Source organism: Rhinatrema bivittatum, chromosome 3 (genome assembly GCF_901001135.1).
Source record: "Rhinatrema bivittatum chromosome 3, aRhiBiv1.1, whole genome shotgun sequence".
Lineage (NCBI taxonomy): Eukaryota > Metazoa > Chordata > Amphibia > Gymnophiona > Rhinatrematidae > Rhinatrema > Rhinatrema bivittatum.
The window spans coordinates 277,018,649-277,033,548 of record NC_042617.1 but is presented as its reverse complement, the minus strand read 5'-3'; positions in this window follow the sequence as shown (position 1 = coordinate 277,033,548).

Below are 14,900 nucleotides of genomic sequence, written 5' to 3'. Positions count from 1 at the left end.
AAAACTGACTTGGGGAATGAAGCTGAAATCTGAGTGAGAATCATACATCCCAATCATTTTTATATACGTGCCTAAATGTGTAATTCTATTTAGGCTATTAAAGGTACAGTTCTTGACGGGTAGGGCCAGGTACCAATCTTGGGCTTTGTAGAGCTATAAAGAATATACTTGGTATGTATGCAAAATATACTTACTGGTAACTAATTCACATATTGGATACATGCTAAAATACCAAAGAGGTTGAAGTAGCACAAGTTTGAAACCTGTGAGCAACAGTCCTATTGCTCTGCCCTCAGGCAGGCCAATCCACACCAGTGGGTTATGCACTCCTATCAGGTGGAGACAACTGATGTGCTGATGTCACAGATGTAACTCTTCCTGGATGTCAGCCTGCCACTATTCTCTAACCAGCAGATGGTGGACATGCATATCCCCTTGTGGGAATCACCTATTTTCAACAAAACTGTGCATGAGGTGATCATAGTCTGGTGCTCTACCTCAATTGAGCATTTGAGCCAAGGCTGCTTTGCAGGGTTTTGGCTCAAAAAAAAAAAAAAAAGGGGGGGGTGGGTGCTTGGCAGTAAAGGTTTGTGCCCTCTTCCCCTGTAGCCACAGTTCTAATTGTGCTTCCAGCTGACAAAAAGGCTGGGGTCAAGTGAAAAGGGCACGTCTGTTTTGCTCAGACGTACCCCTCTTGCAATGCTGGGGAGGTTAGTGGAGGTGAGGTGTGTGGCATCAAGGTGTTTGGCCATTTGATTGAGGGTTGGGGAGTGTCTGATTTCCTGTGCTGCCGGCCCTGTTGGAAGAAAAGCTACACGGTGAGAAGATGGCTGCTGAACCTCATGCTATGCTGTGCTAAGGCCACAGCCTGGGAGAGGTTTTGCACAAATGCATAGGTATGTGCGCTAGGCTGCTTGCATGAGTACTAGCCCGCTACTGAATGAACAAATGCAGGGTTGAGCAGTTAGCCTATAGCCTTGAATTATGTGCCTAGACATACACTGGAGAGCGCAGGGCAGGAGTTGTTTCCCTGTGACTTAAGCCATTTTGAGGAGTAATGGCACTGGTGTTCTAGCAGATTAAGAGGGCTGCCATTTGTGCAGTTTGCTTTGATGTATGAGGGCAAGCCAGCCATCTCAATTGCTTGGAGGTTATGTGCTGGAACAACTGCCTAGAGCCTCAGGAGAATTGGCTTGTTACAGAAGCAAGGTGCGGGGCAGTGTCAGTCCCCTTGCCCCCATTTTCTAAGGGCAGGATGTATCTCATTGTTACTTCCCTGTATGTACCCGGATCAGTCCAGACTCCTGGGTTTGGGCCCCCCCCCCCCCCCCCCCCCCCTCTAGCAGATGGAGACAGAAGTTTACAAACAAAAACCACCTATATCTAGGCTGGTGCCACCTACAGTCCGGCAGTATTCTTCTGTCTCCTAGCAGGGGGGAGAGGGTGCCAAACCTACAGTCTGTACTGAGGCCTAGATTTAGGTGGGTAGTTAGTGTGTAAAAAAAAAAAAAGAGAAAGCAGTTTGAGAGTAGGAAGCCGCTGGATTGGGGTTCGGACTGCAGAGGCTTGCCTGCTGGTCACTGAGCTTGCCTCCCAGAGGGTAGTGTGGTCCTGAGGGGACCATCCCCTCTGGTTGAGGCTGCTGTTAGTGGGGGAGCTCCACTGTCAGCATCTATCAGGGCTGGGGATGACATTGGGGTGCCCGATTCCCTCCCCTCAGTTGGACCTGGACCTGATTTACTGGTAACTCTGTGTTAAAGAAAAGAAAAAAGTACTACCTGTTTTTTTTTTCTTCTGTTGTCTGTGCCTCGTCTCCTGTCCTGTTCCTGTGAAGGGGGAGGTAGAGGACCGCTGTCACCGGGGAGATCTTTTCTTTTTTTGTACTGTGCCTACCCTTTTTTCCTTGTCGGGGCCGCGATGCTGCGGAGAGCTGCATGTCAGGCCTGCGCGTCCACGGCCATGCGGCTGTCAAGGGACAGCCTGTTTTCGTCGTGTTTCCGGCGGGGAGGGGGAGTCCGTGACGCCGGCAGGGTCCCGGGGCAGCAGGCAGGTACGTGCTGGTCCCGAGGTTGGCGGGGCCAGCTTCAGGGACGCCAGGTCCAGGCGCCATTTTGTTTTCTTCGGCCGTTTTAGGTCCAAGGGAAGCCGTGGCAGGAGCGTTGCCAGCGTATGAGGGGGAGGATGACCCTCCGCTGAGGTTATCCCCGCAGCGGGGGGGGGGGGTGTCCCAAGGTGGAGTGTCGCGCTTTGCCATGGAGGCTTTCTCTCCACATCCCTCTGAGGGGGGAGGAAGAAGAGGCCTCGGACTAGTCCTTTGGGTCCATGTTTGTTCTGCTTATGCATAAGGCCTTCAAGGCCCGTAGATGGGCCAAGAAGAGGGCATGGGAGACTTCCACTCCAGATTCGGGGCCTCGGGTGAAGAAAAGGTCCAAGCCAGGTCCGGGGTCGGAGGGCCAGAGTAGGGCTCGACCACTCCGGTCCTCGGTTCCCAGGGGGGAGCTGGACCTGTCCAAAGTGTATCTTCATATTTCCATTCGACTAGAACATCAACGCTTTCTGCAGTTCTGGGATGCCATATTCAGTTTTGGGCCCTGCCTCTTGCTCTGGCCACTGCTCCCAGGACCTTTTCCAAGATAATGGCAGTAGTTGTGGCAGAATTGAGAGAGGATGGGATCCTAGTACACCTGTATTTGGATGACTGGCTGATTCGAGCCAAGTCGCTGGAAGAGCTGTCTGGTGACCCACAAGGTGATCTCCCTGTTGCAGGAGCTCAGCTGGGTTGTGAACCTGGTCAAGAGCAGTCTTCAGCCTGCTGAGTCATTGGAATACATTGAGGTTTGCTTCGACATGAAGCAGGGCAAGGTTTTCCCGCAGAAGCTCATATTCTGGTCGCCACATCTCAAAAAAGATATAGTTGCGATGGAGAAGGTACAGAGAAGGGCAACCAAAATGATAAAGGAGATGGAACAGCTCCCCTATGAGGAAAGGTTGAAGAGGTTAGGGCTGTTCAGCTTGGAGAAGAGACGGCTGAGAGGGGATATGATAGAGGTGTTTAAGATCATGAGAGGTCTTGAACGAGTAGATGTGACTCGGTTATTTACACTTTCGAATAGTAGAAGGACTAGGGGGCACTCCATGAAGTTAGCAAGTAGCACATTTAAGACTAATCAGAGAAAATTCTTTTTCACTCAACGCACAATAAAGCTCTGGAATTTGTTGCCAGAGAATGCGGTTAGTGCAGTTAGTGTAGCTGGGTTCAAAAAAGGTTTGGAGAAGTCCATTAAGTGCTATTAATCAAGTTTACTGTGGGAATAGCCACTGCTATTAATTGCATCAGTACATAAAGAACATAAGAAAATGCCATACTGGGTCAGACCAAGGGTCCAGCATCCTGTGATGGCACACCACCTGACCATATGGTCCTACCTGCAGGTACTTGGTTTAAAGGCAGTAACCCTAGAAGTGGTACTGTGGGCGAGAGTGCATATGTGTCCTCTTCAGTGCTCCCTGTTATCTCAGTGGAACCTGCAGTCTCTGGACTACTCAGTTCCCTTCTGAGGAAGGGAATTTCCTTAGCACCATTGGACTAGCTAATACTGACGACAGATGCGAGCCTCTATGGTTGAGGAGCTCACTGTCAGGATCTGACAGCACAAGGGCACTGGGATGCAGAAGAGTCTCTGGAACATCAATTGTTTGGAAGCCAGGGCAGTCTGGCTGGCATATTTGCAGTTCAGCAACAGGCTACAGGGTCGAGCAGTCCGGATAATGTCAGACAATGCAACGACTGGGGCTTACATAAATCGGCAGGGAGGAACCAAGAGCCAACAAGTGTCACAGGAGATAGACCAACTTATGGAATGGGCCAAACTACATTTCCAGATGATCTAGGCCTCGTGTATAGCAGGAAAAGACAATGTAAGAGACTTTCTCAGCAGGGAGAGCCTAGATCCAGGAGAATGGGCACTATCAAATGGGGCGATTCAGCTGATTCTGGACCGCAGGGATCTCCTGTTTCTAGACTTGTTGGCAACTTCTCGCAAGGCAAATGTTCTGCGATTCTTCAATCGCAGGAGAGATCAGAAGTTGTTGAGGACAGATGCCTTGGTGCAGGAGTAGCTGGAAGACAGGTTGCTGTATGCCTTTCCTCCATGGCCCTTGTTGGGCAGATTAGTCCAAAGGATTGGGTGCCACAGAGGGATGGTGCTCTTGGTTGCTCCAGATTGGCCCAGGAGATCGTGGTATGCGGATCTGCGGCGGCTTCTGGCAGAATCACTCCTTCAGCTTCTGGCATACAGACATGATTTTGTCTTACAGTATGGCCCTTGAAAAGGTTCGCTTACTGAAACATGGATACTCTGCGGCAGTGATTTCTTCCTTGCTAAGAGGTAGAAAGTTGTCTACTTCCTTTGCCTATGTGCAGGTTTAGCAAGTATTTGAGGCCTGGTGTGAGGATTGAAGTACTCTTCATTGTTCAATCAAGATCCCGCTCATTTTAGAATTTTTTGCAGGATGGCTTGACTAAAGGCTTGGCACTTAATTCCTTAAAGGTACAAGTAGCGGCTGTTGCCTGTTTCAGAGGTCAGGTGAATGGTGGATCTTTGTCAGTTCATCCTGAGGTGGCCCATTTCCTGAAAGTGAAAAATCTTCATCGTCCTTTGTAGTTTCCAGTGCCCTTATGAAATCTTAATTTGGTATTTGACTTCTTAGCGAGCCCTATGCTTAGACCGATGTGTACCCTGGACGTGCGGTTACTGACTTGAAAATGGTGTTTCTTGTGGCAATTTGTTCTCTGCGTAGGGTTTCCGAATTGCAGGCCTTGTCTTGCTGGGAGCCATTCCTCCAGATGATTCCAGGGGTGGTAAAGCTGTATGCTGTTCCTTCCTTTCTACCGAAGGTGGTCATTGACTTTCACTTGAATCAGGCCGTCTCTGGACAGAAAAAGAGATGAAGAGGAGTATTGTCTGTTCTGACCCTTGGATGTCAAGAGACATATTGTCCAGTATCTGGAGGCTACTGAGCCTTTGCGGAAGACTGATTACCTATTTGTCCTTCATGTCAGAACTCTGCAGGGAGAGCTGGCCTTGCAGGCTACCATAGTTCACTGGATTAAGGAGATAGTCATGGCTACATATGATGATGCTGGGAAGCTGTTACCTAGTCAGGTCAGGGCTCATTCCACTAGCACTCAAGCAGTGTCGTGGGTGGAAGTGAAATTGTCTCCCGTGGACTTTTGCTGAGCTGTGACATGGTCCTCGTTACACACTTTTTCCAGGTATTATCGTCTGGATGTGCAAGCCCAGGAGGAAGCAGCCTTTCCACGTGCAGTTTTGACTTGATTGCGGGCAGCCTCCCGCCCTATTCGGGAGTAGCTTGAGTACATCCCAGTTATTCTGGATTCATCTGACTGGATGCTAAGAAATGTGAAATTCTTTAGGACAGTCAGATGAATCCAGCTTCCCTCCCTTGGCTGCCGAATGGTTGTATTATGGTCCTCCTCCATGGCTACATGTTAGAGGGCTTACTGGTAAGTGTTTGTCCAGGGTCTAGACTAGTGTTAATGCATTGTTGTCTGAGCACAGTGTTGCCTGTTGACTGAGTATTGCAATGGTTAGTTGTTTTAAATCAAGTTTTTTGCTAGTCTGTCCACAGCTGCTTTTGAAGAGAATACGGGCAGGCTCATGTCACTGCAGGGGTATATAATCCTGTGGGGTCAGTTTGCTCCATCTCCATCTGCTGATAGAGGTGCATAACCCACGTTCTGGATTCATCTGACTGTCCTAAAGAAAAAGAAATTATCCTGTAAGTAGTAATTTCTCATTCTACTTTTTTTTTGGAGTAGTGCTGGAAGTTTGGGGATCAAAATTCAGAGGCAGACTATAGGTGCTTATCGAAAGCCTCTCCCACCACTACCAGTTCTGGTTTGGGTCAATGTAGAGGCTGCAAGCAATCTGCTGTGGCAATCCCTCTCCCTCAAGGAGGATAGTGGGTTGGGCTAGGGTGGATCACCAGGCTGCTGTGTTCAAGATTTGTTCCTCCAGCAGTGTTAGGAGTCTTCTGCACGATGCTTGGACACTGTGGTTGGATTTCCCTGTTGCTTCAGTGTAGGCCTTGGGTTGATGGTTTTAGACTGAGTCAGCCACAGGTTTTGTTCTCTCCCTACATTTAAAAGCAGTAAGGAGCATAGTATGGTTTTATTTCAGGTCTCCCAGGAAAGGCTATGAGTTCTGTTGTGTGGGTCATCATGCAGAATGGCAGCCCTCTTCTTAAACTGACCCCACATGGATTGATGTGCATTGCCTCTTATCCTCTGCAGGTGTTGTTGCTAGATATTTGTCAAATGTTATTTTGGATCCCTTACTAACAGCTACAAGACTTCCCCTTGATTTGACCATGGCCCAGATACCTCTTAGACAAGGAGCAGTGAAAGCTTCCCTGTCCAGGCTTATTTAATCGTAAACCTTGACTATTCTGGACTGAAAGAGCAGGAAAGCTTTCGGGCTGCAAGCTGGGTTATACATATGTGCTCTCCGAAAATGGAATAATAATTATATTAAACAGCAATTAGTCTTTCCCAGTCTCTGGAGCAGCGGTTCTCAACCGGTGCGTCGCGACACACCAGTGTGTCGCCAAGCACCGGCAGGTGTGTCGCGTGGCTCCCGGTCCCTCCCGCTGCTCTTTCTTCCCTGCTGCCGTTGCCGCCGGGCTATCAGCACGTTCAAGCCCAGCGGGAACGGCAGCGGTGCAAAAAACAACTGTGGCATCCGCAGCTGGCATTTTCTTCTTCCCGCGCCTGCATTCCACCCCCCGACCCGGAACAGGAAGTGATACGCGGTGCGCGGGAAGAAGAAAGGCCGTGCCGCGGGAATTCTTCCTTCTTGGCCGCCGGCGGCCGAAGAGTGGAGAGGCCCGTGCGCTGCCGCCGAAGAATGGAGAGACCCGTGCACCGCCGGCGGGACTGAAGTCAAGAACGAAGAGACCTGTGCGCCGCTGCTGGAGGCTAAGCCGGAGGGACTGAAGAGCGGAGATTCCCTGCGCACCCCCGGAAGTCAGGTCAGCGGCAGCTGATAAGCGGAGGCCAGGCTTATTGGGGAAAACAATGAGAAGAAACTCCGTGTGTGGTAGAATGTGTGCCTGGGTGCAACTTTGTGTGTGTGTGGTAGAATGGGGGTGTGTGTGTGTGGTAGAATGGGGGTGTGAGTGCAGCTTTGTGTGTGTGTGTGGTAGAATGGGGGTGTGAGTGCAGCTTTGTGTGTGTGTGTGGTAGAATGGGGGTGTGAGTGCAGCTTTGTGTGTGTGTGTGTGTGGTAGAATGGGTGCCTGAGTGGCAGCTTTGTGTGTGTGTATGGTAGAATGGGTGCCTGGGTGCATGAGTGAGAGCTTGTGTGTGTGTGGTACAATGGGTGCATGAGTGGCAGCTTTGTGGGTTGTGGTAGAATGGGTGCCAGGGTGCGTGAGTGGCAGTGCTTTGTGGGTTGTGGTAGAATGGGTGCCAGGGTGCATGAGTGGCAGCTTTTTGTGTGTGTGGTAGAATGGGTGCCTGGGTGCGTGAGTGGCAGTTTTTTGTGTGTGAGGTAGAATTGGTGCCTGGGTGCGTGAGTGGCAGCTTTGTGGGTTGTGGTAGAATGGGAGCAAGAACATTTGTATGTGATTGAGAGAGAGACTGGTCAGAGGTGGTGTGTTTCTATGAGAGAGAGACAGACTGGTCAGGAAGATGACTGGTGTGTGTGTGTGTGTGTGTGAGAGAGAGAGAGACAGACTGGTCAGGAAGATGACTGGTGTGTGTGTGTGTGAGAGAGAGAGAGACAGACTGGTCAGTGAGGTGACTGGTGTGAGTGTGAGGAAGAGATACTAGTTAGGGAGATACTGGTCTGTGTGAGACAGAGACTGGTTGTGACTGGTTGTGGGCCCTAAGGAAGAGGACTGTGAGGACAGAGCTTCAGCAGCCACTGCTGCTTCTGGTGAGTGCTATTGGTCTGCAAGGGAAAGGAGTAGGAGAGTTGCTGGAGAGGGTAAGTAAAGGCGGCTTTTTAAGTTTATTTTTCTTGATTGACTGCCATTTTAATTATTGGGTATTATGTGATGTGTCTGCTGTTTTGAAATATTTTATTGATATTTGGACAATTTTTAATAATTTTTATGAGTTTTTAATTGTTGGATGTTATTCTGTTCATCAGTTGTTTTGTAACATTTATTAGTATAGTTTTACAATTATTTCTAAGTAGGTATCTATCTATAGCAGCTTGGCTTACTCTGTTTTCCTAATAGGAGGTGTATTAGTGTTTAGGGCCTGGTTAAATATTTGTAGTGGTAAATTACTGTCTTTTCATAAGGAGGGGTATTGTGCCTGCCAGTAAAGAGAGTTTGTTTTGCTTTTACTGAGATGTCATCAGAACCAGAATATATTTTTTTGTATGGCGAGTTGTACAGGGTAATGCCCTAGATCTGCTTTGCACCCATTTTTGGGGGTGGAGGGGATTCCTGAGGATGCAGAATGTATATTTACATTTTGCCCCTTGACGGTCACATGTTCAGTGTGTCACGCATATGAGAACCATCTGTCAGGTGTGTCCCGGCCGAAAAAAGGTTGAGAACCACTGCTCTGGAGTATATGGAAGCCCAGAAAAAGAAAGTGTTCATATTGCCTTGAGCATCATGGCCTTAAGACCCTGCTTCCAGTGTCCAGCTCTTTCATTGCTGCGTCTGACCTAAACTTGATCTGTTGTGTAGGTCTTACGCTGTGGGGCAATGGATCTGATAATATTACCTTGGGTGCAAACCTACATGCATCTCACTTGTTTCACACTCCTGTCGATATTCACTGGTCCACTGTTGCAATACCTCGTTCCCTCTCTCTTTTCAAAGTTGTCTCTTGCAGAGTGTGGATTTGGAGTCTCCAGGGTTGGTTCTTTTGCACTATAGCCACAAGCCTGATAGGTTAGGAGGGGAGTTATGAGCCAGGGCAGCTGAAACAGGTACACGTCCTAGTGGAAAATCAAAGGTTCCAGGTCTAGGGTGAGGGTCAGAGCCAACTGTCCAGTACTCCACAAATCCTGGCCTCCAGCTTCGTTGAAGGCAGCTGGAGTGATGGTGGTCAATGTAATGCCATTGGCTGATGTGAGCAAGCTGAGGGAATCAAGTAGCTCTTAGGTGACTTATTAAGTCCTAGGGGAATTCTGCGCTATGGTGGAACGCAGAATTCCCCTGCTGCGCAGAATTTGGCAGGTTCCAGCATGCTGAGAGTGACGGCTGCCCCGCTCACGACGAAGATGTAGCAGGCCCCAAGGAGAAGGAGTCTGTCTGTGGGTGTGACTGCAAGCCTGGGGGATGCGAGAGTATGTGTGAGGGGGTGGGGGGTGTTATGCGCCAAACACGCTTAAGGTGCTTCTCCACGGTCACAAGAACACTGTACTTAGATTTTGTAGAAAGTATAATTTTGCTAGAGAGAGGGAGCCTATGTGAGGAGATTGTAAAGGAGTGTATATGTGTGAGAGATGGGAAGCACGTGTGTGTGTGTGTGTGTGTGTGTATGGGAGAGAGGGAGCCAATGTGAGGGTGGATGTGTATGTAAGTGTGAGAGCCTGGATGTGCAGGAGAGAGAGGGACCCTGTAGGAGGGTGGGGCGAGTGGGGGCCGTGAGGTAGGGCATCTGTAGGAAGGGGGGTTAGATGTGAAGGGGGGTGTGGGCAAGATAGGGACTGGAGGATAGCTAATGTAACCCCAATATTTAAAAACGGCTCCAGGGGCGATCCGGGAAACTACAGACCGGTTAGCCTGACTTCAGTGCCAGGAAAAATAGTGGAAAGTGTTCTAAACATCAAAATCACAGAACATATAGAAAGACATGGTTTAATGGAACAAAGTCAGCATGGCTTTACCCAAGGCAAGTCTTGCCTCACAAATCTGCTGTTGTGTCTGTCGGTCACAGACGGCTGCGACCGCTCTGTCTTACCTCTTTTCTACCCTTTTCCTCCTCCTTGGGCAAGATGGCTGTCTCCGGTGCCGAAACCTTCGGCGTCTCCAAACTCAGCATGGGCGCCCAGTCCGCCATGCTCATTCCCGTGGCCTCCTAGGGCGTGCGCGCGCACGTTGCCCTCGCTTATGTACACGTCAGGGCGGGAACCTCGGGGGCGTCCCCACCGCATGACGTCAATACCTCCGCATATTTAAGCCTCCGTTATGCTACCTACTTTGAGTTAGCAAGGACTTCGGTTTAGCTACTCTGACCGCTCTAAGCTGCTCGCTTAGATGCTTTGCTACCCTCTGGGGAAGCTCACTCCAGACGAAGCTCTAGGCACCCAGTCCTCGGGGGCCTTTCGCTTCCAACAACCCTTTGGGGGTTTCTACTAACTAGACAACCGCTCCTCGGGGGTCTCTCTCTTTATTTCAGGATCTTCTGTACTATCAGGTACTCGCTCCTCGAGGGCCTACCAGTCCAGTGTATCCTGCACCACGGACCTTCTGTCCCACCATCTACATTGCCAGGAAGACACCTGCACTATGTTCTAGTGAGTTCCTCTATGATCTAGTTCTCCAACTCCACCCACCAGGCTTGGTGTATCCCGCACCGCGGGTTCCTATCTACCTTGAACATCTGAGTGAGACTTCTACATCCGAGACTGTCTGAACGTATTGGCACCTTGCCGGACTTCAGTGCCTTTCCTTCCTGCCTCATACCATCTATCTACAACAGTACAATAAAGCTTTCCACCTACAAGTGTCTGCTCTATGAGTTTAGCCTATCGCTGTGGTTTCCCACGGGGCCCCTCCCTGTGGGAGGAGTCATCTCCACTGCGACTAAGGGTCCACACTATGCCACAAACTCAATATCTGCTTCACTTTTTTGAAGGAGTTAATAAACATGTGGATAAAGGTGAACCGGTAGATGTAGTGTACTTGGATTTTCAGAAGGCGTTTGACAAAGATCCTCATGAGAGACTTCTAGGAAAAGTAAAATGTCATGGGATAGGTGGCGATGTTCTTTCATGGGTTACAAACTGGCTAAAAGACAGGAAACAGAGAGTGGGATAAAATGGACAATTTTCTCAGTGGAAGGGAGTGGGCAGTGGGCAGTGGAGTGCCTCAGGGATCTGTATTGGGACCCTACTTTTCAATATATATATAAATGATCTGGAAAGAAATACGAGTGAGGTAATCAAATTTGCAGATGATACAAAATTGTTCAGAGTAGTTAAATCACAAGATCTTGTGAGACTGGAAAACTGGACATCGAAATGGCAGATGAAATTTAATGTGGATAAGTGCAAGGTGATGCATATAGGGAAAAATAACCCATGCTATAGTTACACAATGTTAGGTTCCATATTAGGTGCTACCACCCAAGAAAGAGATCTAGGCGTGATAGTGAATAACACATTGAAATTGTCGGTTCAGTGTGCTGCAGCAGTCAAAAAAGCAAACAGAATATTGGGAATTATTAGAAAGGGAATGGTGAATAAAACGGAAAATGTCATAATGCCTCTGTATCGCTCCATGGTGAGACCGCAGCTTGAATACTGTGTACAATTTTGGTTGCCGCATCTCAAAAAAGATATAATTGCGATGGAGAAGGTACAGAGAAGGGCGACCAAAATGATAAGGGGAATGGAACAGCTCCCCTATGAGGAAAGACTAAAGAGGTTAGGACTTTTCAGCTTGGAGAAGAGACGGCTGAGGGGGGATATGATAGAGGTGTTTTTTTTTTTTAATTCTTTATTTATCCATTATCCAATGATAGTTACATAAAACATATTGTGTAACAAGAAATAATACAGAATTTTGTTAAGTTGGAAAAAATTTGTTAAGTTGGAAAAAATATTTCCAACTTAACAAATCTCTTAGCATCTAATATTATTTCATTATCTGTATTAACACAAATATGAAACTTAGGAGTAGTACTTATATAAGGAGCATAATATAAGATTAAACTATAAAGGAAAAAAGTAGATATCCCTCCTCATTTACTTTCTTCTGCCAGGCTTTCTTTCCCCAAGATGTTCAGGAACTGTAAACACATAATTATGACCTTTATACTTAACAAAGCATTTACATGGGTATTTTAACAAAAATTGTCCCCCCCACCCTCAATTACCCTTTTCCTATAAGTTAAGAATTCCTTTCTCCTTAGTTGTGTAGATTTAACAAAATCTGGATAAATCCAGATTTTTTGCCCATAGAAATTTTTCTGTCTATTTCTAAAGAAATTTCTTAACACATTTTCCTTATCTGATATAAATGCAAAGGAAATCAATAATGTAGCCTGTTTATCAATATTTATATCTTCTTGCGATTTCATCAAGAAGTCTGTTAAATTCATTGATGTATCTACAACTCCATCTTTTGAACCCTCAGGTTCTTTACCTTTAGCCATTGTATTCAAATAGAAAGCTTTCGTTATAGTTGGTATACATTTTTCTGGTATCCCTAATATTTGTACCACATAGGATCTAAATAATTCTGTTGGACTTATTTTTTCCATTTTAGGAAAGTTCATAACCCTCAAATTACAAGCACGAATATGATTTTCTAAAAATTCAATCTTTCTATTAATTTCTCCTTCTGCTTTAATTTGAATGTTTTGAACCCTTTCAATTTGTGTGACACGCTTTTCTATATTAACAATTTGTTTCTTTTGGGTTTCTAACACTTCTGAATTTCTCTTAACCACTACATTAGTTTCCTGTACTACATCAGCAAGTTTCATTATAGACCCATCCAATTTAGCAATATATGTCCATAATGTTTCCATTGTGATGTTCCCGGGTTTTATGATGACATTTTGAGTTCTTTTTTCCAATTTATTTCCCTTCTGTTTAATGCCTTGTTCTGTCCCCTTAATGGTCTTTGGGGTACTCTCTTGATTGGGTGTAAATGGTTGAATACCAATTGCTTCTATTTCTGAAGATATTTCTGTTTCTGAAGATATTTCTGATATATGAGTACTTTCCTGAAGTTCTTGATCTTGCCTCTGCTGGGGTGTACATGGTGAAACTTGGAGGATATCACCTCTATCACCAGGTGGAGATAGACTCTCAGGCGCCCCCGGACTAAGCGAGATGTCTTCAGCCATAAGTTGAAGTTTTTGCTCCACAACTTCAACTATCGCGGCTCCCTCCACGGGGTTATCTTGGGGAGGTTTTAACCATTCCACCACTGACCTCTGAACCGAGTCAGATGAAACACTAAGAGCTGGCCTGATTTTGGCTTTTCTCTTAGTGTGCGGCACATTAAGAAGAGAAAATATCCAAAAAGGAAATGAATCTAGTTTCAGGGTAGTCAGACGGTTAATCTACCAATCAGTACTATCGCCTAGGGGGATTAGAGAGAGAAATTGAGCCTACCTGATTCTCCAGTTTCCGAGATATCTATTGGGGCCTGTCGGCGAGTCCGGTCAAAGCCGGTCAAAGCCGGATTTGCCAATATAAAGGCTCTCCGTCGGCAGCTGCGCGCCGAAGGAGAGCCTTTATATCCACCTCTTCCGGCTCCTCCTTTCAGCGTGGCAGTGGCTGATTGGCTGCTGTTACTGTCGGGGCAGACAAGCTACCCCCGGAAGTCGAAAAAACTCAGTCCTGCAATAAATTCAAAGAAATTGAAAACCACCTCGGAGTATCCAAAGGCAGGTAGGCCGACTCTCTTCTCCCCTTGATAGAGGTGTTTAAAATCATGAGAGGTCTTGAACAGGTAAATGTGAATCGGTTATTTACTCTTTCGGATAATCTAAAGACTAGGGGCCACTCCATGAAGTTAGCATATAGCACATTTAAAACTAATCAGAGAAAGTTCTTTTTCACTCAATGCACAATTAAACTCTGAAGTTTGTTGCCAGAGGATGTGGTTAGTTCAGTTAGTGTAGCTGTGTTTAAAAAAGGATTGGATAATTTTTTGGAGGAGAAGTTCATTACCTGCTATTAAGTTGCTATTACTAACAACAGTAACTTGGAATAGACTTAGTTTTTGGGTACTTGCCAGGTTCTTATGGCCTGGATTGGCCACTATTGGAAACAGGATGCTGGGCTTGATGGACCCTTGGTCTGATCCAGTATTGGCATGTTCTTATGTTCTTCTTATGTTCTTATGTTCTATCTCATGCATATTCATTACCGATATGATGAAAACCCTGAAGGGTTAGGTGTGCCTCCAGGAAAGGGTTGGGAAACAGGAAAGCACTGAGTCTACTTTGGGCTGGGATGGAGGATACTGTCATCGTATAGATAAGAGGTGGCTAATTCTGATCCTCAAGAGCCACTACCAGGCATGGTTGTCAGGATATCCACAATGAGTATGCATGCTAACTATTTGCATACAATGAAGGCAGTGCATGCAATTCTTTTTCATGCATTTTCATTGTGGCTATCCTGACAACCAGAGCTGTGTTTGGTTCTTGAGGACTGGAGTTACCTGTTCATGGAATAGAGAAATGTTTTGAGCCGCCACTAGTGTGACTCTGAAGTATAAGTACTGGCAGAAGTTGTCTTTTGCCCTGCTAGGAATCAAGTGCTACACATCTGAGTAGCCTTTGACTTTGAATGACAAAGCTCAAAGTGGAGCAAGTTCTTCAGCTGAAAAAGGAAAGCAGGAATCAAAAGATTTGGACAGCCTAATAGAACCAAGACCGGCATCCAGCCTTTTAGTCTGTATTCTTAGGATCCCTGACATTCCCTGGACTGCCCTGTGAAGGGTGCAAGTAGGGATACTCCATTTTTTCACCCCAGAGCGGAATCTTTCCTTGAAGATCCCTTGCCTGGATGATTGAATTATGAATGTGTATGAAAGATGCTTAGAGTGACAATAGCCAGCGTTAAAGCCCTGACAATTGATGCTGCTGTTCATAGGTTTCCAAATTTTCAATCCCTTTATTTGTTATTTATTTATAATTTTTTATATGCCACCTTAATGATCCA